The 26433-nt window shown below is 35.8% G+C and overlaps 1 protein-coding gene across 2 annotated transcripts in view; it reads left to right on the forward strand.

Moving 5' to 3' along the window:
* LOC134225337 (proton-associated sugar transporter A-like) overlaps nucleotides 1-26433 on the forward strand; it is a 74547-nt gene that overhangs the window by 12052 nt on the left and 36062 nt on the right. The gene's annotated exons all lie outside the window — the stretch shown is intronic.

Below are 26433 nucleotides of genomic sequence, written 5' to 3' on the forward strand. Positions count from 1 at the left end.
CTAACTCAGAAATTTGCGATATTCATAACAATGTCAACTTGTTGTATTTTCAGCACCTCCAAGAGTTTATATTCCGTTTTCGAGCTGCCTCAAGCTCTTCTGTGTCTGAATATTAACAAATCATTGACAATATGTTTCTTTCCTATCCTGTTGATGATTTTGTCGACATGCAGATTTACATTTTTTTTTTTACAAAGTTATGTTTTCTCGAAATTCAAGTAGCTTTGAAAATGCGCCATGTTGTTGGATTTAAACTGTTTTATCTCTTTTCAAAAATTACAGTGTATTTTAATATACGATAAATCAAACTCCATCAAAATTGACCAATCTATCTGTTTTATATCGTCATTCAAAAGTGTCCTCTCAATAAACTGAACAGTCCTTTGCACGAGAAATTTTATTTGCACGAGAAATTTTTTTTTTCATCGGATATTCTTTGGAATTGCCGTGGGAAATTTTCCGCAATTTCCACTAATTTTTTGGGACATCTTCAAATTCCACGAAAAACTGCTCTAAATTTCAAAGAGGAATTTTGATGGAATATCTGAAAATTTCTACGGGAAATTCTTCGTATTATACATTGCCGTTTGACAGAAAATCATTCGGCGGAAAACCATTTGGCCAAATAACACGTTAAGCCAAAAGTCATCTAGCCGAATTCCATTTGGCGGAGTTGAACGTTTGTTTTTTTTTCAAAACGGTTATTCGGTTGAAAACAAATAAAAAAAAGTAGTTTGTCTTTAGTCGAAAAAGTAGTTTGTCTTCACAGGTTTTTTGGCCAAAACGGTCATTCCCTGAAAAGGTCATGTAACCGAAATGACGTTTGGCCGAAATGGTCGCATGGCCACAAATGTCATTTTCGAACGGGTAATATGGCCAAAAATGTCTACTCGGCTACTCGTCTAACCCCTTCTGCCAAACGATCATTTCGGTCAAATGATCTACCTGGTCAAACAACTTTTTCAACCAGTAGACCAGTTCAGCTGTACGACATATTCGACCGTTTGTCTATTTCGGCTAAATGACATATTTAGTCAAATGACCTATTCGGCAAAATGACTTTTTCGGCCAAATAACATTTTTGACCAGATGGATTTCGGCCTAATTGTTTGCTCGACCAAATGACATATTCATCCAAACAACTTTTGGTATTCTGGCTTTCAGCCACCGCGTAACTTTCGGCTAAACGTCTCTTCCCGCCGTTTGACAGGAAGTCATTCGGCGCAAAGCTATTCGTTCAAATTGACCGAATAACACGTAAAGACGAAACGATCATTAAGTCACTTGTCATAAGAGGGGTTGTACTATTCCATTTAATTCCACTACTTTATTGTACCTTTGTCAGATACGTATTTCGACCTCAACAGTAAGGTCGTCTTCAGTGTCTCGTGCTTGACTCAACTGGTTTGGTCGAAAATGTCATTTGGCTTTAAGCGACATACAACAGCCGAACCAAAAATTTGGTCGAAAAGTCGTTTGACTGAATAGGTCATTTGGCCGAATAGGTCATTTGGACGAATATGTCATTTGCTGAACTGGTTATATGGCCAAAACTGTCGACCCGTGCGGCCCTTTCTGCCAACTACTATTCCGGCTTTCTGACCCTTTCTGCCAACTACTATTCCGATTTACCGTCATTTTCGATCAAATGATCGATTCAGCGAGAAGACTTTGTGGCCAAATGACCTATTCGGCTGAATGCCATTTGCGGCCCGATGGGTTTTGGCCTAATAGTTTGTTCGACCAAATGACATATACGGCCAAATGACTTTTGGCCAAACGGCCATTCCAAGTAAAACAATTTGATTTCAACGAGAAATGCCTTAAATTTAAAAGAAAATTTGCTTATCATTTTCCATAGGAAGTTCTTTAGAGTTTCTACAAGAAATTGTTCGCGTGGAAGTTTTTCTTTCCAATGGGAGACTCCACGGACTAATTCTTCAGAATTTCTTCGGAAAAAAGGCGGAAATTTGGAAGTTTGGTATATTATGGATCAGCGGCGTGATTGGTTTTACACGGCGGCGCGCCGATGCAAAAATATTGTTGGCGGAGTGATATCAAAGACTGTCGGCAGCAGCGACGGCGCACACCTCTGCGTACGACCGTAAATACCATTTACTAATCGGTCGTTTGGCCGAACAAAAGTGGACGAGCAAAATGAGTTCATAATAATTAAGAAGAAGTGAGAAATAAGAAGTGAAAAATGAGAAATATAACGTGGGAAGTAATTCGTCTCACTGTTCTATTATCAGTCATCTATTCTCACATCTTTCTTCTCAATGCAAAAAATAAGAAGTGCGGAGAGAGAAGTTAAATATGCAATGTAAGAAATAAGGAGTGAGAAGTGAGACAATTCCCTTCTAACTTTTCATAAGAAGCGCGAAATAAGAAGCGAGATGCGTCACTTCTTCCATTTTATTTCTCACTGCTTACTCCTCACTGATTACTTTCCTCGTCTCTCTCCTTGTGTCTCACTTTTTTTAAGTGAAAAGTGTGATGTGAAAAATAAAAAGTTGAAAAGCAAGCCTCACTTGGAATGAAGAGCCATTGAAGAAGAAGCTTGTTCACAAAAACGACATTTTTGACCATACGGCCGGTTAGACCAAACGCAGCCGTGTACCATTTTCGGCTGAATAGCTTTTTTGCTCAAATGACTCATTCCGTCAAAACTCATTTTTCTGTAACATGTTGTAAAATTACTTTTTTTGTACTTGTACGCGCTTCTTAATTTCAACCCGAAAAAACGGGTGAAAGAAATTCGCGAAAAGCATAATCCTATGTAAACAACTATTTTTGCCTGATGCTCTCTTTCCTTGCTCTATAATCAATCACCCAACATCAAACTTCAAACAGATCCTTAAGATCGAATTACTTTGTCAGCCGTACAATGAAAACATCTCTATTTCCGTACGCATTTCCATCTACTTAAAACACGAACCGTCAGAGGCATCCTCCTTAGACTGCAATCTATAGCAGCAGTGTGTATAAACATTGAACGACCAAGTTGCACGCGATACAAATTTATTGAATATGTTGACTGTAATGGCCAACGATGGTACCTTAGAGTGCTCGTAGATGTCTTATGAAAATTAATAAGCCTTAGGTCGGCTGACTGTTGCTGACGCTGATTGTTGGTTTTGATGTTGCTGATGGCAGTAGAAATGATAATTTCGTCTAAGGAATTCCTTTATCTACCAAGCTCATGTAAGTTTATGTACATATGGGCAGGCTATAGGTTTGCTTGGATGCGTAGCAAATGGAAGTGCTTGAAGGACCTTGCTGTTGATGATAGTGATGAATAGCTATGTGCATTGATGATAGGTTGTAGCTAAATATAAACAGCACTAGTGCAACAATGGAATGGAGAAGGACTTCTAATCAGGATGCAGTTCAAACGGAAATAGCTCAGTAATGCTTAATTGAGATCTTGATTGAATTTTCAAATCTGTGTTAAAATAATCCCACAATTGAATCGCATGCGAGTAAACTGACCAACGACATACATAAATGCTTGATGTTCGGGGAGAATCGCTGACCGTTTTCTTTCACATACAAACTAACCTCGCCCAAACAGATGGCCGATGAGTGTGGTAAGTTTGGCTCATGCGTGATTTGAATCGTGATTCATATTTTTTCCAACACTGTACCACAGTCGTTTTGACTTTCGGAGGCACAATATTCGCACGGATCGCTGAAGAATACATTTCAATATTGCCATATGTTAATCAAGTCGATTCTTATTCTGTCACGTTCAGTGGTCGGTCATTTGTTTAAATAATCCTCGCATTGGTGACATACGTGTTAACACTTTCACACAGTATTAACCGATGATGATGATGGCTGAAATTAAAACTCACCCCCAAATGTACAAAAGAGCCGATGATGTCATCTGTTTTGACGGTTTTGTTCAAAGGCAAACCGGAGCATTCCAAATGACTCGATTTATGTTTGAGACCAATTAACACTTGGTTCGAAGTTGAAGTGCGGTTGGCAGCAGAATGGAAATTTGCTCGATTTATACTGCTCGTGCGGAATCCAGGCAGGAGATCAATTAACAACAAAGCGAGCGCCACTTTGTTCTCTATGTGCACGATTAAAAATTATCTCACTCTGGGGACAATATGTGGGAAAGAAGTTAGGAGCGTGCATACAGCGTGCTACAGAATGGGTTTATTATACACGTTAGCTTTCATCTACTCAGTTACTGAGTAAAATTGTATTTTTTTCTCCACGGAAATTTTACTCAATTTTTGTCAAAAGCGGGACTACTCAAAACTATGAGTACATAGTCCTGCTTTTGACGTACACTGAGTAAAATTTTCGTGGGGAGAAAAAAGATGGTAATGCAATTTTATTGAGTCACTGGGTAGATGAAAGCTAGAATGTGATTCCAAAAGAGCACAGAATCGAAGAAAACTACATTCAGAAATAGAACAAACCTGTAATGGCATTAAAACTTTTTTTTTCATATATTTGCAAAGTTGCTTGAAAAGTTAGATATTTAAGATTATAAAGCTAAACTTTCTTACATGGTAGCCTGCACATAAGCCGAGGTCAACCAGACGAATAGCGGTTAGTAAGGATTTTTTTCAGTTTTTACATTCAATCAATTTTACCGTTATTTTAAATATAAGTCCATGTTTTTATGCATGATGACTTTCATTTTGCAGAGAACAGCAAAAACAAATTTTTAATTTTATAATTTTTAAAACTGCTTAAAAAAATTGTAATTTTGTGTTCAATCTCAATATTTTACAAACCAAAACAAAAAAATCAAATCATGCAGTAAACAAAGATTATTTACAATAAATTAGGTTTTTAATAGCAAGGAAACAGTCGTTTAGGTATACTCAGATCAAAACTTTTAAAGCAATTTCAACGATTTTTTTTTAATATTTTTGCTGTTTTGCATTTTCTGACAAAGCGAATGAACAGTTTACGTTCAGTGTGTATGAGCAAACCTTTTCGTTTCCAGTTATAAAAGTTAAGTAAATCAAATTTGCACGAAACGTGATAATTTATGGATCCTAAAATGTGTTGATTTTCTATTAACACAACTGTGGAGCGTTAAAATTCGTGATTTATTACTAAAGAAGTTTTATTTTTCTCGTATTGAACAAATTCAATCAGAAGCTTTTCCAGTGATACAAAAATGAAAGTCATTGCAAATGATCGGGAAAGTATATTTATTTTCTAGGATCTACTGAGAAAGTTAAAAATACTTGAAATTGGATTGAGCCCTTACTTCAACCCGTCTTGAAAATTGGGTTTGTGGTCCTGAACTTGTTTGTTCACTCTAATTCAAATACGATACCTATACGATCCGCTTTTAGGTCAATTTGATTGGTTATAGGAACCAACGATAGAAGACCAACATACGTTCTTACTTTTCTCTTCACACATCTTACCTCTCTCTTCCCACTACTCTATTCTTACTTCTCACTTCACACATAACACTTCTCACTTTACACTGCTCACTACGCACTTCTCACTTCTCATTTTTTACTATTCACTTCTCCCTTCTCACTTATAACTTCTTATTTATCACTTCTAACATCTCTTTTTTAATTTATCACTTTTCACTTCTAACTACTAACTTTTAACTTTTCACTACTACTTCGCACTTCGAATTTCTCACTTCTAACTTCTCACTTCTGACTTCTCACTTCTAACTTCTCATTTCTCATTTCTCACCTCCCACTACTCACTTATCACTTCTTACTTCTCATTTCTCACTTCACACTTCGAATTTCTCACTTCTCACTTTTAACTTTTCACTTCTCTATTTATTTCTCACTTCTTTTTTTTCACTTCTCTCTTCTCACTCATAACTTCTTATATCTCACTTCTGACTTCTAATTTCTCGCTTATCACTTTCCACTTCTAACTTCTAACGTAGTAGCGTGCTCCGGGAAATCAAATTCCCCGCACCTAGCCGCCGATTACGCAATCCCCAATTGCGTTGGGCCCCCGGTACACCGCAATGCTTACGGTTACAACAAACCTCTTGACAGGTGTTGGAGTTTTTTTTAACGATGTATGTGATATATTTGATTTTAATGTTAGTGAAGTTGTTTTCAGAAACAGGATGTCTGTGTGGTTTTGAATCAAAGATAAAATAAATAAAATAAACTTTTTACTTCTCACTTTTCACTTATTACTTTCCACTTCTAAATTCTCACTTCTTATTTCTCACTTCCCACAACTCACTTCTCACTTCATACTTCGCAGTTCTTACTTCTATCTTTCTATATCTCACTTCTGCTTTCTGATTTTTCAGTTATCACTTTTCACTTCTAATTTTTCACTACTTTTACTACTTTTACTACTCTTCACTTTTCACTTCTCTTCTCACTATTCTCTTCACACTTCGAGTTTCTCACTTGACACTCCTCACTTCTTCTTCTCATTTCTCACTTCCCACTGCTCACTTCTTACTTCGCACTTCTTACTTCTCATTTCTAATTTCTCACTTTTCACTTAACACTTCGAATTTATTACTTTTCTTTTTTTATTTTTCACTTCTCACTTATAACTTCTTATATCTCACTTCTGACTTCTAACTTTTCACTTCGTGCATGCAACTGTTTCTGACAACATCAAGTTAGCGAAAATGCATTGGAAAATTATTTCGACTTAAAGAAAAGATTTCAAATATTAAGAGATGAGCCAGCCTAGGGCCGAAAATCTTAATAAAGACAAAAACAAAATTTGATTTTGAAAATTTGTATATTTGACGCCATGTTCCTTTGATCTTTTGAACACACAGATTTTGGGGGGGTTGTTCAGAACCGCTGATATAGCGCATGCATGATTACATATTTGTCAAAAGACACCCGACCAGTGCCGGCAACCGACCACCTTCCCCTATTCCCCTGTGGTGATGCAGCCTTTCTCGATTCCATCTGTTGAACTTGACTTAGTGTGGGATTCATTTTTGAAACAATGTTTTGCTCATAGATTCACTATTATGTGTTGGAGCTTAGAACCAGCAACTAAACTTTAAAAGTGCTCCATGGTTGAATCCGTCCTTCTTTCTATTTCTATCTCAGAACAAAATTGTTTTTAATTAGTGGTGTCTCTGATTTCGTTTGCTCTTTATCAGTGCCAGATGAGCAAAAATCTCCAGGAGGAAAATTTTTAAATTTGGAGGGGCGGCTTTCTAGTGATGCTGACTATTGGGAGCGTAAAACCACTCTAAACGGCGTTTCCAATTTTTTTTTCAAACCGCCATAATTTTTGAACCAATGGATTGATTTGCAATCTTTTGGCACAACTGAAAAGATGTTCAATTATAGATTTTAGAAAAAATATCGCTCAAGAAAAATAGTAAGCTTTGAGATGTTTAAATAATCAAAATATCTGATTTTTTTATTTTCAACCTTTTGGACCACACCGACTGTACTTTTTTTTATTTTTTTTTTTTAAATAAAAATTCAAACGTTTTTACACATGTAGTCAAAAATTGGAAAGGTCCATCAAGCCGTTTTTGAGCTAAATTTTTTTTTAAATTTCAGATTTTTGCTTATATACGCGTGGAATGGCATGCGTCTCCATCACTTCAAAATGCCAATCAGTTAAATCAAGTTGTCGAGCTTGTAACTGACCAAGCATAATAAAGTACTTCAAAAATTCATGTTCAATGTTGATTTTATGATAATGTGCCCGTCGAAAATACATAAACAAAAAAAAAAGGTGTTTTAAAAAAAATGTTCTTATACCTTCATAACTTTTGAGCCAATAGACCGATTTGCAACCTTTTGGCACGAATGAAAAGTTTTTCAGTTATCGATTTTGGAGACCTTGGAGGCCTTGTAAACTTGCTTTTGCAGCGTTTCTTTTTATACAGTTTAGGGGTAAGCTTCCCATTACTTTCACTTCATACACTGCCGCTAACCGCAAGTCGAGCACATCTGTATATGGCGTCCATATAGGGAAAGGTGGGTAGACTTGATCACCCGCTGTTTTATCGAAAACTAAAATAGTTTTGTTCTAGCGTATTTTTTAGTATAGATCCTCTAGGCAAATGACCTTTATGTGGTGAGTTATTTTTTGGATTGACAGCCTTATTAATTCTGCAGGGCGGTTTGTATGTTTTGACCTTCCTAAAGATTTTTTTATTGGCCACGTAAAATTTGAACAACTTCTCATAACAATGACCAAATGCTTTGGTTTTTTCACAGCAACAAGCCATAAATACGCTTATTGATCTGTACTGATGAAAATGTCAACATTCCATCAGAGTCTTAGGATATTTGGATTTGAAGTTATTGCCTCAATATGGGGACACTTGATCCCCCGTTAGTCACACATACAAAAACTTGGTGAAAAATTTCAAAAAAATTAAAAACCATTCTTAGGCTTCTAATTTTTTGTAGATTTGACGGATTTGATGAAGGGTTGGCTGGAAAAATTATTTATTGCGTAGATCTCATAGAAAGGGGATCAAGTCTCCCCAAATTTTAAAATTGCGTGTGCTTTCGAATTCAATAACAAAAATCGTTCATAAATACGCACAGCAATTCGATAATTCCGCGTATTTTGAAGGGAAAATATTTAAAAAATCTGAGGGCACCTTTCTAATTTTATCAAAGCAAGTTCTTGGAAAGGGATCAATTTGCGTTTCACACAGCAATAAAATATTCTTTAATCATTTACGCCCTCCAAAGACCCAACGACTATGAATACGAGGAAGTCTTCGAATACCATTCAGCAGACTATGAAAGAATTAAACTAAGATTAAATAGTTATTATTGACAGTCAATTATAACGAATGATACTGCTGCATACACTTTAAACGAAACTTTACAGCAAATAATTAAACAAGAAATTTCACTAAAGACAAAATGGCGACAAGGAAATACAAAAAGTCCAACAGTCAAATAAAAAATTTGAAAAATTGCAAACATAAAATAAACAAGCACATCAAATCTACAAGAACGAAGAGAATGATCGAAACTTGGCGACATAATTGGAAATCTGCGACCAACTGAATCTAGCCATCAGTAATTCACTTGAAGAATATAATTCAAAAACTGAGCTTGAAATAAAGTCCTGTCCAAAGAACATTTTTAATTACGTAAATCAAAATTGTAATCAGACAATTTTCCATCTGTAATGCACCTCGACAAAAATGTTGGCGATAGCTCGGAAAAAAAACTGTAATTTATTTGCCAATTTTTTCCAAGAAATCTATACTACATTTTCGGAAGAAGATCGCGACCGCGATTATTTCGCGTTTTATCCAGAATTTTTCAGAGATGTTGGTGTAAATCAAATTCAAGACCAGGAAATTTCGACGCTCTAATGAACTTGGATGCTTCCAAGGGACCTGGCACGGACACGATTCCACCAGTATTTATTTAAAAAATAGCAAAAGAACTCACTACTCCTGTATATTGGCTTTTTAATAAGTCCTTAGAATCTGGAATCTTCCCAAAAATATGGAAAAGCTCTTTTCTAGTAGGCAATATTTAAATCTGGTCCAAAATCAGACGTACGTAATTATCGTGGCATAGCCCTTATCTCTAGCATTCCAAAACTTTTCGAGGCAATTGTCAACGAGAAGCTATTTTTTGCAAATCAAAAACAGAGTAAAGCCCCAAACGCAATACAACGGAACGGCGACGGAAACGGAAAATTTGACAGTTGGCCCATATATTTTGTGTCAAATTTGCCGTTTCCGTTATATTGCGTTTGGGGCTTAACTGACACGCAACACGTCTTTTTTAAAGGTCGCTCGGCAACCATGTACATAAAAGCTCTATATACGGACATTAGCAAGGCATTCGATCGCATTGATATACCTATGCTGCTTTTTGAACTACACAAAATTGGAATTGAACCACGACTCCTGAAATGTCTTGAATCATACCTAACTGAGCCCCAACACATTATCAAATTAATGGACACAAATCAAAACCAATTCCAGTCACTTCGGGAGTTCCTCAAGGCTCTCATTTGAGCCCTCTTCTTTCTTTTTATCTTGTACGTACGACATTTCCTTCATTCTGAAAAACATTAAAGTGTTAATTTATGCCGATGACATGAAGCTATTTATGGAAATAAGAAGTCGATATCAATGTATTCCGCAATGAAATAGACAAATTCTACATATTGTGCAAGAAAAGCCTTTTAGAACTGAATGTAAAGAAATGCAACTTAATATCATTTAGCAGAAAAAGAACAATACCAAACATTTAAATCGCATTAGGGAATCAAAATGTGGAAAATTGTAAAAGAGTAAGATACTTAGGATTAATCTTAGATTCTAAACTTTCTTTCGTAGACCACTACAACACAATCATTCACAGGGCTAATAACCATGATAGGGTTCATAAAGCGTTTCTGCTATAACTTTCATGACCCATATACAATTAAAACACTTTATGTAGCTTATGTTAGATCAATAATGGAATATTGCAGTATTGTATGGTCTCCTTTCTCATTCACGCACGAAGGGAGATTAGAATCTGTACAAAAGCACTTTTTACTATTTGCTCTTCGTAAATTAGGCTGGACATCATTTCCACCGCCATCATACAAAGCACGCTACATGCTCATTGACATACAGACTTTGAAAGAGCGGCGTGAATTGGAATGGTTTCCTTCATAAATGATATCGTTACGCAACGTGTTGATTCCCCTGAAATCTCATCAAAATTAAACTTTTATATTCCTTCAAGGCAACTTCGAAATCGTACATTGTTTATAACAAACTATCATCGAACAAACTATGCCAAATTTGGACCTTTGAATCGAATAATGGACATTTACAATCAACACTGCGAAACTATCGACTTTACAATGTCGCTGCAGAATCGTAAAAAATATTTTCATACAATTCCAAATCGAAACAAATAAGACAACAAATATAACATTTTCTATCTGCCCTATTCAATCTCTAGTTAATTTTTATTATAAATATATGTTAAATATTCCACAATCTATGTATAATTTGATTTTGTTTTACCATTTAATTTATTTGGCAGGTTCAGTTATGTTAACAGTTGGTGTGGAAGGAACATAGACCATAATACTCTCCCGAAATTTGATTATCCACGGTACAAAAATGTTTCGTTCCGATATTCGACAAAAAATCAATATTTCGGTTTATTTTATGTCTTGCAAAAATATCTTGTATCGCAGAGCATTAGTTGAATGTGCATTTACGCGGTTAAATATATTTTATGGTAAAAATCTGAATTTGTAAAAGTTTCACTTATAGATTAAAATTCCATCTCCTCAACGTATTTTCGATGAACACATTATCATAAAATCAACATTCAACATGAGACCAATCATGCAGTCTTGAAAAACTTTATTATGTTTGGTCAGTTACTAGCTCGACACCGAAAAGACGCATGCCATGCGACATTTTTTTCTAAAATCTAAATTTAAAATCTTTTCATTCGTTCCAAAAGATTCGTTCAAAAATTATGGAGGTTTGGATTTTTTTTATTTTGGAAACGCCTTTTTTTTTGGACAAGAGGAACAAAAAAATACGTGTCTAATTATGTTCGGTGGAGATCTTTCATTCACATTTTGAGCAAAATTGGAGAACTTTTTTTTCGACTCTATTCTTTTTTTCATGGAATCACTGATAGTTAAAGCAAATAATGTCTATGAACCCAACAAATCATTCCAACCAAAATACGAGACCCGATTAATTTAGAACAATGCTGAATTATTCCATAACATACAGTATAAGAGTATTTTGATAAGTACATAAGTACTATTTTATGTGGTCAGTGTTGCTAAATTTCGTCTCATATATTTATATATTTGAACACTGTAACGTAAATCTAGTCAGTCTTTGTTAACTCTTGTCGTTTTTCCATGCCGCCTCAATGGAGCAGAGATTGTTGTCAATCGATAAATTTTACTCTGCCAATTGCGAAATGGGTCATTCGAGTGGCAGGTGGTGAAAAAGAGATAAACTACAAGAGAACAGATTGTTTGTTCCCTATTCGATATGTATTAATGTTGTCAAATTAATGCCAAATGTCAAATCTGCAAAATGTGGCTCCGAAAAAATGGTTTTACGACAAGATTTTTGGTACATGGTCGACTCATTTTGTGCATTTAGTTCATCTACTTGATTTACACTTTCCAGGTACTTAATTTTACTTCAACAGTTGAGCCGTTTTCAGTGTATCGCAATCAATGGCAGCTAATACTTTCTCTATCACTGGCTTCCATGCCCAATGGAAAATTCCGAAACATCACGCAACATTGTGTATGGAATTTTACTCTCCGCGTGAATCGGTGAATAATGAGCTCCAAAAATAGAATATTGTTGTTACGAGCAGGCAGGGAGCATCTTTATCAGCTGTGTTGAGTACTGATCCGCTTCATCACAGCATATATGCACATATGCGAAGCTGGAAATTTTCGTCAGCGGAAAAAGTCTCCTAACGTCATAGGGTAGCAAAAAGCCTAACCATATGAACCAGATGTAACAAAACGAGACTTAATGCTATCCAAATTATCATACCGGGGCAGAAGCCATGAACAAAATAACAAAACATGATATGGACTTGATTGATATAAGAGATAAAAGAACAGGCAACAATATCAACAATTTGCACCGAAATATCATTTAAATATCAAGATATGCTATGGATAACATCAAACTAATGGCACATGGTATTGATCACTTATTACAAATAGCATAACTTGATCTTCTCATGATATTTTAGTGCAAAATATTGATATTATCGTCTGATCTTTTATCTCTTATATCAATTATGTACATATCTCATTTTGCTATCTTATCAACATTTGATATTATTGAGCTATTTTCGGCTGCTCGGGTAAAGATGAAACATTTAGCTATTACTGAGACATAAGCCTGACATACTGTTAAAAATGGGACAACCCAAAACTTAAGGAAAAGATGTTTCTATTTCAATGAAATGATGGTTTAAATAAAATTTTGGATTTGTTTGCTGTAAAATGCACTCAGATAGATAGGTAAACTTGTTAATCAGTTGTATCAAAAAATGATGGAAGATCGTTCTTAATTTCCACCCAATCGTCTATTGAAGTAGTACCTTCTACTCAATCTTTGGAGACGAATTCGACGCAATTTTATGTAGGTCAGGCTTAGCGGGCATGACACTAACCTACGATGTACCACGCACGATTAATCACGCGAGCGTTTGGTTTATTGTTTCCTTATATACAAATGTCGACAGAAAGTCATTTTGCCCCCAGAAGTTTTCCGGCTAAAGAACATCACTAAAAAACATTTGCTGGCTTTGTTATCTGTCAATCGAATGAGGTTAAATTGAAATTGTTTCAATTAAAGGATTACAGCAGACTTTGCTTGTCTATTGCGTCTTCTTCCTATACAATATATTTTTCAGTAGACAAGTGACAGATGCGTGATTTGAAATGCATCTATCGCTACATTTTTCCTGTTGGCGATTGAAGGTTGCATGAAGAAGGAGAAGTCGAAGGATGATATTTGAAAAAAAAAATTGCACGGGGAAGCAGACGGGAATTTTTTTTTAAACTCTTCTCAAGTATTAACTAAGAAGCAAATTAATTAAAAAACGGTTAGCAATCGCCAAAAGGAATTTAGATTTTTCGATGATATGTTTCTATCATCTAAAATCATCCCGTTACGCTATGATATGGATACTCTGAAGTAGTGCGTAACGGTGTAAATCCGAGCATATCGCCAGGCTCGGTACAACACTGAAGCTGACAATATGACGTCCTTAACCCCGAATCCCAAGGTGTCAGGCGACCCGTGCCGAGGAGATGAATGGCCTGGGGGGTGAAACAATTAGCCAGGCAGTTAACGGAGCCTGTAATGCTGGGTAGACACTTTTTCGTGGTACATTAAGAAGTAAGATCTACCACACTGTGCTCTAGTTCTTATTATTCTTGTAATACTTATGAGTGATAATCGGAAGAGTATGAACGACTATAATTTGCTTTTAGATGACCCATCTTTTCCTCCCTTAGGATGGAGTCAATGAAGTAAATTATAAAAACGTAGCTCAATCTTAGGCTGGTTTCGAAGTCGACGACATGAATCTTCAAGCTCTAGAGCGCTGATCAATTAGGAAAGAAGCGGATACGAATTTGGTGGATCTGCTGAACCCTCTGACTGATTAGAGCTCTGTGTAAAGGTGAGATTCAGAAATGCCAAAACGCAATGAAATCAGATCTCTGTACAAAAACGAATTCGGAACTCATAAGAAGAAGCAAAAATATGTTTGAACTTCAGTACCGATGCATGGCCAAAATCAGTATTATCCTTATTGTTGAGCCGAAACTGATTGAGGGGCGCGCCTTTGAGAGTTGGTATAAGCCATTTCTCCAAAGGTATACATAGCGGTACCTAAATCTAAAGAGGCCTTACATTAAGCTTGAGAAAATAGCATAGCATAGCATAGCATATCTGACCGCACACTATCCTGGGTTGGCTGTCGATAGGGACGTTAGATGCGCCAGAAAAACAGCCTGGGGCTTGGCATGTTTTTCATTCAACGATCCCTTTGTTCAACACCTGGCCAGGTCCTTACGATCAGTGGGGATTTGGGTGGGAATTGTTACCTACTTAAGAAGATGCGGAGAACTCGCGCGACCTTCATAGGTAACTGGAGTTGGAGTTTGGAAGGGTTATTAAGGGGTGCTTTTTTTTGGCGAAAAAGCGTAAATATTATATTTTTATTAGTATTGATATTGTAAGAGGTGATGTTTTGTTCTTGAATGTAATATAAAAAATAAATTTTGGCAAAACAATTGTATTATTTTGCAATCTGCAGCATATTTCTGAAATAATTAATTGTAGTAATATTAGACTTTGTAGTGTGATGCGAGGTGTGATGCTGCTTCAGAATCTTCGTCAGCACCCAATGTTTCTGAAGGTGAAGATCAATAATTGTCATTTGGTTAGGTAAATCGTTTATGACAAGATGATTGTTTATAAATGTTTATGCGAAATTATTCAAAATATATGGAGCTCCGTGGTAATTTAAGTATAGAAAAAAACGTTGAAATTTACGAAAATCAAAGGAGAGCAAACTGATCCTTGGTGTGAAACAAACTTCACCAGCAACACTTACTTCAGCTGAAAAAGGAAATATAAATTTTTAGATTGGGATTACATTATTTGAAAAATAGTTCACAGTGCACTATGGTCCAGGATACAGATTTACGCGGAAAGATGAATTTTACGCCAAAACTATATTTTTTAGAAAAAACTGTTGTTCTACAAAATTGTTCGAAATAGTAAGGCCATCATTATGGTTTTACCAAAAAATAGGGTGGCCCATCATATAAAAAAAATTAGAAAATATTTTTTTTATTTCTTGGAATATTGACATGTTATGTTCTACAAAGTTGTAGCGTAGCTTATTCCAATCAATTTTGCTAAAAAAAACTTTTTCTGTAGCTCTTAAGTTGGCTGATTTAGAGCAATTTTACCTAATTGGATTAGGGTGTACCTCAAAAAAACAGTATTTTTGATCTAATTTTTTTGTTTCAGATTTCTCGAAAAAGTCGTCTTCAGGTGACTTTTAGAGCTCGAAAAAATGCAACTTTTGATGGGTAAATATGCACAATATCTTTTTCCGATCAAAAGTTATAATCGTTTTTCTGTCAAAATTACAATTTTTTCATAAGTTGATATCTCCGGTTAAGGCAGCCCAAAATAATATGTTTACACGGCATTTGAAAGATAAATTAATATTCTTTATTATGTCAAAAAATTGGGGATATGTTATTTTTTGCCTTTCTCGTACAACAAAGTTGTACCGAAAGGCTATCATTTCACTCCAAAATCGAACTTTTTATAGAAGTCTCGGAGACCCATGATGTTATATACCAATCGACTCAGCTCGTCGAGCTGAACAAATGTCTGTCTGTCCGTGTGTATGTGTGTGTGTGTGTGTGCACACGAAAACCGAAAAACATTAGCCACTTTTTCATATAGTAATTCTTAACCGATTTTCTCGCAACAAGTTGCATTCGACAGGGGACAAAGCCTTGTTGATCACTATTGAATTTGATAACGATAAACCATTGCGTTTAAAAGTTATTAAGAAAATGGAATCGAGCTATATAAGCGCCATACAAGGTTGGTGTCTTGGCTAATGCGAGAAAGGCAGTATCACCACTCGGTGAATTAAGTTGGGTTTTTATCTCAAGTTTTACCAATTTTACTAAAATCATGTTTTTTCAAATAAATTAATATAACTCGACAACGGAAAAAGATACAGACGATATTCTTATAGCAAAACACGCGTTTTGAAAAGCCCCAAAAGTCTTCAGAAGATGACATTCGTGAGAAATGAAAAATAAAAAATCTACAGCTCTAACACTTTTTATAAGTTTTATCATTATCATTCGTATTGCAAGATTTACGAGAAAAAATGCATTTTCGGTCTGAAGCATACTATTGAGAAACAAAATTTGTTCTACAAAGTTGTTCTGGATACTTGGGCCCTTATTATAGAGTTACCGAAAAATAGGGTGGGCCATTTTATAAAAATGTAAAATTTTAATTTTTTTTATTTTGCGGAATATTGACGTAAAATGTTCTACAAAGTTGTAGCGCAGCTTTTTTCAATCAACTTTGCTATATAATCTTTTTGTGTAGCTCTTAAGCTCACTTGTTTAGAGTAATTTGACTTACCAGGATTAGGGTGTCCCTCAAAAAACAAGATTTATGATCTGCTCATTTCAATTTTTATTTTTCACGGATATCACCTTCTTAAGACATTTGGGCTTTTCAAAACGCGTGTTTTGCTATAATAATATCGTCTGTATCTTCTTCCGTTGTCGAGTTATATCAATTTATTTGAAAAAACATGATTTTAGTAAAATTGGTGAAACTTGAGATAAAAAAATAACATATCCCCAATTTTTTGACATAATGAAGAATATTAATTTCTCTTTTAGATGCCGTGTGAACATATTTTTTTGGTCTGCCCTAACCGGAGATATCAACTTATGAAAAAAATGTAATTTTGACAGAAAAATGATTATAACTTTTGATCAGAAAAAGATATTGTGCATATTCACCCATCAAAAGTTGCATTTTTTTGAGCTCTAAAAGTCACCTGAAGACGACTTTTTCGAGAAATCTGAAACAAAAAAATTAGATCAAAAATACTGTTTTTTTTAGGTACACCCTAATCCAATTAGGTAAAATTGCTCTAAATCAGCCAACTTAAGAGCTACAGAAAAAGTTTTTTAGCAAAATTGATTGGAATTAGCTGCGCTACAACTTTGTAGAACATAACATGTCAATATTCTGAGAAATAAAAAAAATATTTTCTAATTTTTTTTATATGATGGGCCACCCTATTTTTTGGTAGAACCATAATGATGGCCAATTTTGTAGAACAACAGTTTTTTCTAAAAAATATAGTTTTGGCGTAAAATTCATCTTTCCGCGTAAATCTGTATCCTGGACCATAGTGCAGTGTCCCTGACCGAAGGACTTCAGCTTCAAGAAATCAGCGTCACCAGATCACCCACCAATCGAGTCTATTCGCGGAATGAGCATAGAGAGTTGAATTATTATTAATATCTTTATTAATGAGGTTTTCGGCCCTGGACCGGTTCGCCTCGTAGAGTTGAATTAAAAAGTGCTTGAAAATAAAAAAATATATAAAATATGAGGCATTTAATTATAAAATTATGATAACTATGAATAAATGAAAATATGAAAATAATACAATATGTGTAAAAAAATGGAAATATATAAAAATATAAAATCTCCACGAGGTCACCGTTTCAACTCCCGAGGACACTATAGGTTTCATAGACAAGCTGAGGTGATGGCGAGTGTAGCCAAACGAACTGACGTCACGATTGCAATCCAATTATCAGAGCGTGTGACGTCAAATTCACGTGGTACACAGTGAAAGTCGAAAAACACAGTTAATCGAAATGACTCAACCGTTCCTGCGCTCGTTTATGGAACCTATAGTGTCTATAGGTTCAACCACTTTCAAAATTCGCAGGATTTTTTCACATCTCATTCGCGTAACTGTCTGCTTCCTCATATCCTATATTAAATGTAAGCTTCGTTGAATACCCGGATTAGATTTGATTGAATTACTGGTAAATTACTGGAATTACTGGTATAGTTGTTAAAACCGAGTAGGTTATTTCCGTCGGGAGTGTTTTAAGTTAATTTTCACTACTACGTCTATTTAAAATTATGAGATTTTGGGAACAAAAAAATATGAAAATGTGTTCGAGTTGAAATATTTTAAGTTTAAGTTGAAAATTTTAAAGTTTGTAAAAATAGGGATAAAAAGTATGGCAAAATGTGTACAAAAATTAAATATAAAAAAATAAAAATAAAAAGGTACAGGTAACAGGTAAATATATGAAATGTAAGAATGTGCGACAATAAAAAATAAAATATAAAATAGAAATAAAAACATATTAAAATACGAGTTTGCGAAAATATAAAATTATAGAATATGAAAAGTATGAGAATATCTCTAATATGAAAGGATGATGTCCCAGCTTTTCCTTCTCAGCGAGTTGTGAGGCTTACCTAGAAAGGTGGATTTTTTGAATGACTTTATTATTGTGATTTTTCCTATGCTAGTATAAGATTATCACATAGGTAGGCTTCGTGCTTTGATGTTTCTCCAATGCCTTCAATGGAACTGAATAGAAACAATGTGATTTTTGGAAGATGTTGCGTGTGCTACTTGGGTTTGCACTACGGTAGCTATTCCACTGGGTGTTAGAGTTCGATAGCAGCGTGGGATTTCAATTGTTGCTATCTGCAGAAAGATCGCTAGCCATGCCAACCATTTCTCATACTGCGGATCTTCAATCGGGTCATCCCAGCCTACTGATGTTCGCCAGACCTCCTGGAGTAGCACTTTCAAGAACATCATAACGTGTGCGATGAGTCCTAATGGCTCGTACACCATCATTAGCGTACGTAGAACTTCTCTTTTCGTTGGACGACGATTCCCTGAGATGAGTTCATCGTCATATCGTGTGGAGATCTAAAGGTGAAACAGTTTTTCATCGTATCCCACCACATGCCTAGCACCTTTTCAGAGATACTTTCCTCGTCGATGTCGAGATTTTTCTCCTTCGTCGTATCCTCATTAACCGCTTCCAGGACGTTACGATAGTTCGATATCCAGTTCCACATTTCGAAACCGGCCGATGCGTAGATCTTTTTCACGTCCTTTACAAGCTGGATTGCTTCCTCCTCGGACTCTACGCTCACGAGCATATCGTCCACGTAGTGCCGTTTGACGATAGCGTTCACAGCTTCCGGGTAATCTCGCTCGAACCGTTTAGCGTTAGAATTCTTCACGTATTGTGCTATGCTAGGCGAGCAGGAAGCACCAAAGGTCATCACTTGAACTACGTCGATACTCGGCTCCGTCGCTTGGTTGTCGTCCATCCAGAAGAAGCGCTGGCAATATTGGTCGGTTTCATGTATCATTACCTGATGGAACATCTCGCGGAGATCACCACACACTGCCACGCGAAATTCTCGGAACTGTAGCAGCACGGATAGAATAGATACCAGCTGGTCAGGTCCTTTCAGCAAAAATGTATTGAGTGACACTCCGTGGGCAGTGGCTGCGGCATCCCACACGAGTCTCATCTTGCCCGTCATCTTGCTCATCTTGTTTGTTTGGGTTGACCACCAGAAAAATAGGAAGATACCACACGCGGGAACGTGGATTTTGTTGGTCTTTCACTGTTAACTTCCTTATGTAGCCCTTGCTAATGTGATCGGTGATTTTCGCATTTAATGCTTCGGATAACACGGGGTCTTTGTTCAAGCGATTTTTTAAACACTTCCACCACCTCAGTGCCATTGCTTTGCTATCCGGGAGTCGGACATCCTCGTACTTCCAAAGAAGGCCTCATTCATATCGGCCATCTATGCGTCGAGTAAGTGTTTCTAAGAGCATTTGTGCTTGTTGATCTGGCTGAGAAACCAATGCCTTGACCGATTTTACGACACCGAGGCTAACGAGCGAGAAGTAAGCCTTAACACCTTTATGAAGGTCTTTGTCTGAATCTCGGTTACATTCGCATACTTGCGTGCTGTGGTAGTTCACATACCGCTCAACATTCTCCTGGCTAGTGCTATTTCCAAAGTCGATGCAGCCTAGGCGTGTCTTAATGGCGATATGTTCATGGTCCTTTCCTTCACGGCTCTTGATAGTATGCCTTGCATTAAGCTTGAGAAAATATCTAAATAAAAAACGACTACTTCATTTCTTCTCAATAGAAATGGAGCAGAAAGATATGCACTAAACAAATGACACGGGTATACTACAAAATTTCGATGAAATGGACGCAGTGGTTCATCCCGAACAAAGAAAAAAAATAATCATCTAACACATTGTCGAAAGTGTCATCAAATAATCATGATGTCATGCCTTTGCCTTGTTGAAACGTTTGAAAACGTATTGAATCGCAGCATTTCAAAATAAACGTACTGATATGATCCAAGATCTTCGTCTGCGTTGTCTTCCAGTTCTTAATGGATGAAAGCAATTACCTAATTGGAGTACCTAACAAGAACACCAATTTTTGGGTACCGATGAAAATCGTGTTAGAGGATACAAATCAGTCAATTATTGATTTTATTCAGTGAGGTGCTTAACGTATATGCATTTTCTTTATCAATAAATGTATGTATTTACTTCGAAGAGCTGAAGTTCGTACACGCACTACACCCTGCATTCACTCACCTCACATATTCGGGTATAAAACGACATCGAATCGTTAGGAAACGACTAAGGAAGGCCCCACGATTTAAGTTATTCGTATACGTATTTATTGGACCCACCATGCAAGCTTGTAAACATAGAAGCAAAAGTTTCTAAAAAATGTACGAATGTTTTTTTGTATCACACAAAAATATAACAGAAATGTTTGTCTTACGACTCTGGGGCTAGGAATGCAAAGTTTCGTAAGTAACCATGCATCTCTATCCATTGAAGTGCATTAAGTGCCTGCCCAGATTCACATAAATCAAAGCGAATATTTTAATCCCAAACGGAAACTATTCTCATCAACATGGAACTGCTATCAATTTACATCGATGACGCTTGACTTTAGTTCTTGGAAAAAAAATTTAATTACGACTGTTATCGATGCCGATCTGAAGTGGAATGAACGAACTTTTTTTTTCTAAACAGTATCAAGTCGACACTCTTCACTTTCGAAACAACAGTCACTATACTTGTTTTGACCTAATTGAATCGAGTGATACTTACTGCGCTCAAAAGATCAAACAGGTACTCGAATTAACTAAGGACACTTCAACGGTGGAAGAGCCTGTCTGAGCAGTTTCTTCCGTTTGATCACATTGTGGGCTGGAACGGTTAATTAATTCGTTTTTGAATCCTATTACTTTCCGATAATCATAGATACATATGTCTGCACGTAATCTAATCTAATCTAATCTAATCGAACACAAACGCAGCCAGTACAAAGAAAGCATCCTGGAAAATCATTGAGTTAGATGACGCCCAATAATTTTTCTTGTCAATATTGAGGCTCACAGCATACCAGTGGTATGACATAAACTTCAAAGCGGCCAGGCCCACTGCGTTGTGTTTGCCGCAGAGATGATTCTTAGAGATGTATCGTGTTCAAGTAGTCACTTCAACATGATACATATCACGAATCTACAGGGGTTGAAGGATGCGTGGACATACCGTACCATACGCACCGCGTTCTTTTTAAGTTCTTATTTTGGTAGTTGTATATAAATATGTAGTGAAATGAATAACATAATAATAAGAAATTATATCAAATTTTATATATATTTTAGAATATAACATCAACTAGGAGCCGAGGTTTACTCAGGGATGTACATCTCTTGTAGAAAAAGCTGGAAATTGTAATGAATTTAATTATTATTTAGAATGTTATGAGTATCAGATAGCAGGTCATGTGCCAGGACGTCGTCTGCATAAAGGTTACATGGCAGGTTGTGAAGCTTTCATGCCTGGGATGTTTTGTAGTGTACTATGAAAATGTTAAATCATGAAAATATGAAGGTACATAATACAATAATAAAAATATATAAAAGCATGAAAATATGAAAAAATGAAAATAAGAAACCTAAAAATATAATGTAATAAGAGAATAAAATTGAAAAAAGAAATTGAAAAATGAAGATATGAAAATATAGAAATATGTAAATATGCAAATCTATATATATAAAAACCAATCTATGTATGTATGTTCGCTAACTACTTCTGAACCACTTGGCCGAATCCACCCAAATTTGGTACACACGTTCTCTATCCTCAGGGGAAGTTGACAAAGGGGGTGGGAGGGTCATTTAGAAAAGGGGGAGGGGTTTTGTTTAGAAAACGAACAATTATGTGTAACTTGCATCTCCTAGGACCGATTTCAATCAAATTTTGTACACATATTCAATATAAGGAGACAACCATATGAGAGTGTAATCTTTGAAAGGGGAGGGTCTGGAGGAGGGTATGGTTCAGAAAACGGGTAATTCAGAGTAAATTCTGAACCCCTGCACCGATTTCAACCAAATTTGATACAAACATTCTCTACCCTAAACAAAAGATAACAAAGCAGGTGGGGCGGTCATTGTAAAAAAAGGGAGGTATGGGGGAGGGGTTGTCTTTATAAAACGAGCAATTCAGTGTAACTCCCAACCCCAGTACCCATATCAACCAAATTTTGTACACATATTCACTAAGAGTAGTCGATCATATGGAAGTGTAATTTGGGAAAGAGGGAGGGGGCTGGGGGAGGGTATTGTTCAGAAAACAAGCAATTCAGTGTATCTTTTGAACCCCTTGGACCGATTTCATCCAAATTTGGTACACACATTCTCTATCCTAAGGAGAAAATAACAAAGGGTGGTATGATCATTGGGAAAAAGGGAGGGTAAGGGGAAGGGTTGTATTTAGAAAAGAGCAATTCAGTGTAACACCTAACTCCCAGGACCGATTTCAACCAAAATTGGTGTACACATTTTCTATCCCAAGGAGAAGATAACAAAGGAGGTGGGAGGGTCATTGGGGAAAAAGGGAAGTTATGGGGGAAGGGTTGTCTTTAAAAAAATGAGCAATTCAGTGTAACTCCCAGGATAAATTACAACCAGATTTGGTACACTTATTCTCTATTTTTGGAAGATGTTTATTGAAAAGGTAGAAGGGCCAAACAAATATATAAAAATAGATTGATACAAAGGAACAATTCTATGAGCGGTAGATCTACCTCTGTGGGTTTTGTGCTACAGCATTGGACATTTTAATTGAATAATTTACTTTTCAGTCCCTAGCAAAGCCGAATACATATAGCTATTAGCTATCTATATATCTCGGATACTTATTCAACGTATGTGACGTATGTGATTTTGTAAACAAAAATTTAAACGTTGATTTCTGCAATCTGATAGCACTCCACGCAAACCATCGCCACATACAGGTAGGGGAGGTTTCGGCTACATGTTCGTTGTGTTGGTTTGCGTAGGAGTGCCATCATATTTGACAAATCGACGTATGCATCTTTGTTTACAAAATCACATACGTCCTTTGAATAAGTACCGAGATATATAAAACTCAATGTTTGTATGTTTGTGTGTATGCTCCAGCCTAACTTCTGAACCCATTATTGTATTGTTTAGTTATCGATCAATTTAACCATTTATCGAAATTATGGTTGCCCAGTGACAAGCAATGATTAATGTGTTTCCTTCTGGATGGTGAATGTGATCCCTTCTTTAAAAATAGACGTTTGCCCGGAATAAGGCATCGGTGGATGTTTTTCCTTCTTTAGAAATAAACGTTTGCCCGGAATATGGCGATTATGGGTTTGCTCCCTTCTTCAAAACCAGTCAATGTTTTCAAATGAAATCTGCCTTCTTCTGATCAAATGATGAAGTATCGATAAGAAAACGCAATTATCCTGTTGACCAATTGGTTTATTCATTTTCCGATTGTGAAAAAAAAACTGCGAATCAAACTGGCAATTCCGAGCAAGGCCGGGTACATAAGGCTAGTTATATATGAAAATACAAAATATATGAAATATATGAAAATAAAAAAGATTAAAATATGGAATTTGAAATTTAAAAATACAAAAGTATAAAAATATGATCATATACAAGAATAATAAATTTGAAGCATGAAAATATAAAAATATAAAAGCATCATAATGTGAGCATATAAAAGTATAAAAATAGGAAAAATTTAAGGATGTGGAAAACATAAAAATATTATAATATGAAAAAAAAAACAAAATGTAAAAGTTTAAAAATATTAAAACATTAAATATTAAATAAGAAGGTGTAATGTTAAATTTGGAGAAATATGAAAATATGATAACATAAAAACATAATAAAATAAAAATGTTAATACACAAAAATAATATACGTAAAAGTGTAAGATTAGGAAGGTATAAAATACGTAACTAAAAAAATATACAATGTAAAAATATAAAATTATAAAAATATGGAAACATAAAAAATTAAAATGTAAAAATATGAAAAATAAATAGAGTGAAATATGAAAAATAAGTATAATGAAATATGGAAAATAAATAAATTACTATAAATTATTTCGTGGACTGGAAACTAGTGATACTCATGTTTCCTTTGAAATCTCTGTCCAGATTGCTATCAGAAATCAAGGTGGGTGTAGTCCTTAATTTCAATCTATGACAAAAATGACAAAAGCATTAGAATAACTATTCCTGGCCACGCTTATCTGTACCGTCACTAGGGAGAGAAGGAATAAGTACCACGGAGTTGGATATGGGGAAGGTATTCGTTGGGTCAGGATGTGCCTGTAGCTGGCAATGTGACCGTGGTAGAACTTACCCCGTAACACACCACGAAGAGGTATCTACCCAGCGTTACGGGTACATAGATACATATGTCTGCACGTAAACGATAAACTGTAAATTTTCGTAACAAGGTAACGAAATTTCTGAAGAAATCCATTGCCCGTGGAGGTGTTCAGAACACTCAATTATTTGACTATACGAAGGACACTTTATGACAAAAAAACGCTGAGCTATTTTGTAAGACATTATACTAAAAATTGATTATTACTATAACTATACACTGCATCTACAGAATCCATGGAAAAAGGATCAATAAAGGTACCGAAACATCCGATCAGGATTTATATAGCGTTTTAGCTGGTCATCAGACTGCATAGCCGACAAACACTTCAACGAAATCCATTGCAATGAAATGGCAATCTTACAAAGTCGGCTCTGCTCACTGCATAGCTTTGCAAACTGATAGTTTTTTTTTGAATAATTTTATCAATTGATTACCTGCTTGGGGTCTCCAGTAGCCTTTATCTCAAAAATCTTTTTTAAAACGATTGGATACTACGCTTACGTACGCAGGCTAGATAGTGGATCTCATCATGTTTCGTCTATAGCGATGCAACACATATCGGAAACTGTTTCTGCTATTATTGCCCGCATTAAATTGATGGTTTGGCAAGAGCGCTCATATGAAGTGCAACTGGCAGAAACGCTGAAGACTTCAATATTAAAGCCCATTTTTGTCATTGGAAAAAAAATAGTGTAGGTAAGTAGTTCGTGGCAATGCAACATTTGATTTATTCAACTGGAAAAATCAACACAAATCAAATAACTATTTTGTGTGTAATTAAATTACATTGAGGTTGCTTTTTACGTGGTTTGTATTCGAATATTTCTGCCTTTAGGTTTCATCAAATCATCATCACCCCACGAAAAAATCGAAGAAAAATCAGGTGGAAAGATGTGGAAATTGAAGTAGACCGAAAAATTGGCTAAACCCATTCGCGTTAAAAGCGACCGCAGTGTGTTTAACAAAACAACCGAAGCGGGTAATATGTAGGTAGAAAACATATCATGATGGGTTTGATTTTTATTTATGTAGGCTCCATGGCAAATCGAATACTATTTTCAATGTAGGATTCTTGAAAATCGGACAATGGGACATCCTTCCGCGAATTGAATCTTGGCAAAGAAAACTCAAACTCAATTTTATTTGTATAAATAATTTATAATATAAATATGTTACTAATGGTCGAATAAACTTCTCATTGCAATTGATGTATTATTGAATTCCAGTTACTAGACAATAATGTGGAACACATATAAATGCGAGTTATTTTCCACTGGGAAAAAAATGTGTTTCCCATAGCTACTGTCACGAGATAATGTCGTGGTTACAATTTAGAATAAACATGATACTCTATCAACTACGGACACAGAATAAAAAACCTCTCAAAACAGATTAAACCCTACCATTAATCGTCGCCGTTGGTTGACCGGCCGGTCGTCGCATTGTTGCTTACTAAAGGACCACTTAAGGTGGCTGCCTTAGACAAGGGCATCCGCCCGGCGTTGACGGATGAATCCCCGCCGGTCAACATGCAACCGCATCGGGCAGTAGTCACAGTTAAACTT

The sequence above is a fragment of the Armigeres subalbatus genome, chromosome 3 (genome assembly GCF_024139115.2).
Source record: "Armigeres subalbatus isolate Guangzhou_Male chromosome 3, GZ_Asu_2, whole genome shotgun sequence".
Classification (NCBI taxonomy): Eukaryota; Metazoa; Arthropoda; class Insecta; order Diptera; family Culicidae; genus Armigeres; species Armigeres subalbatus.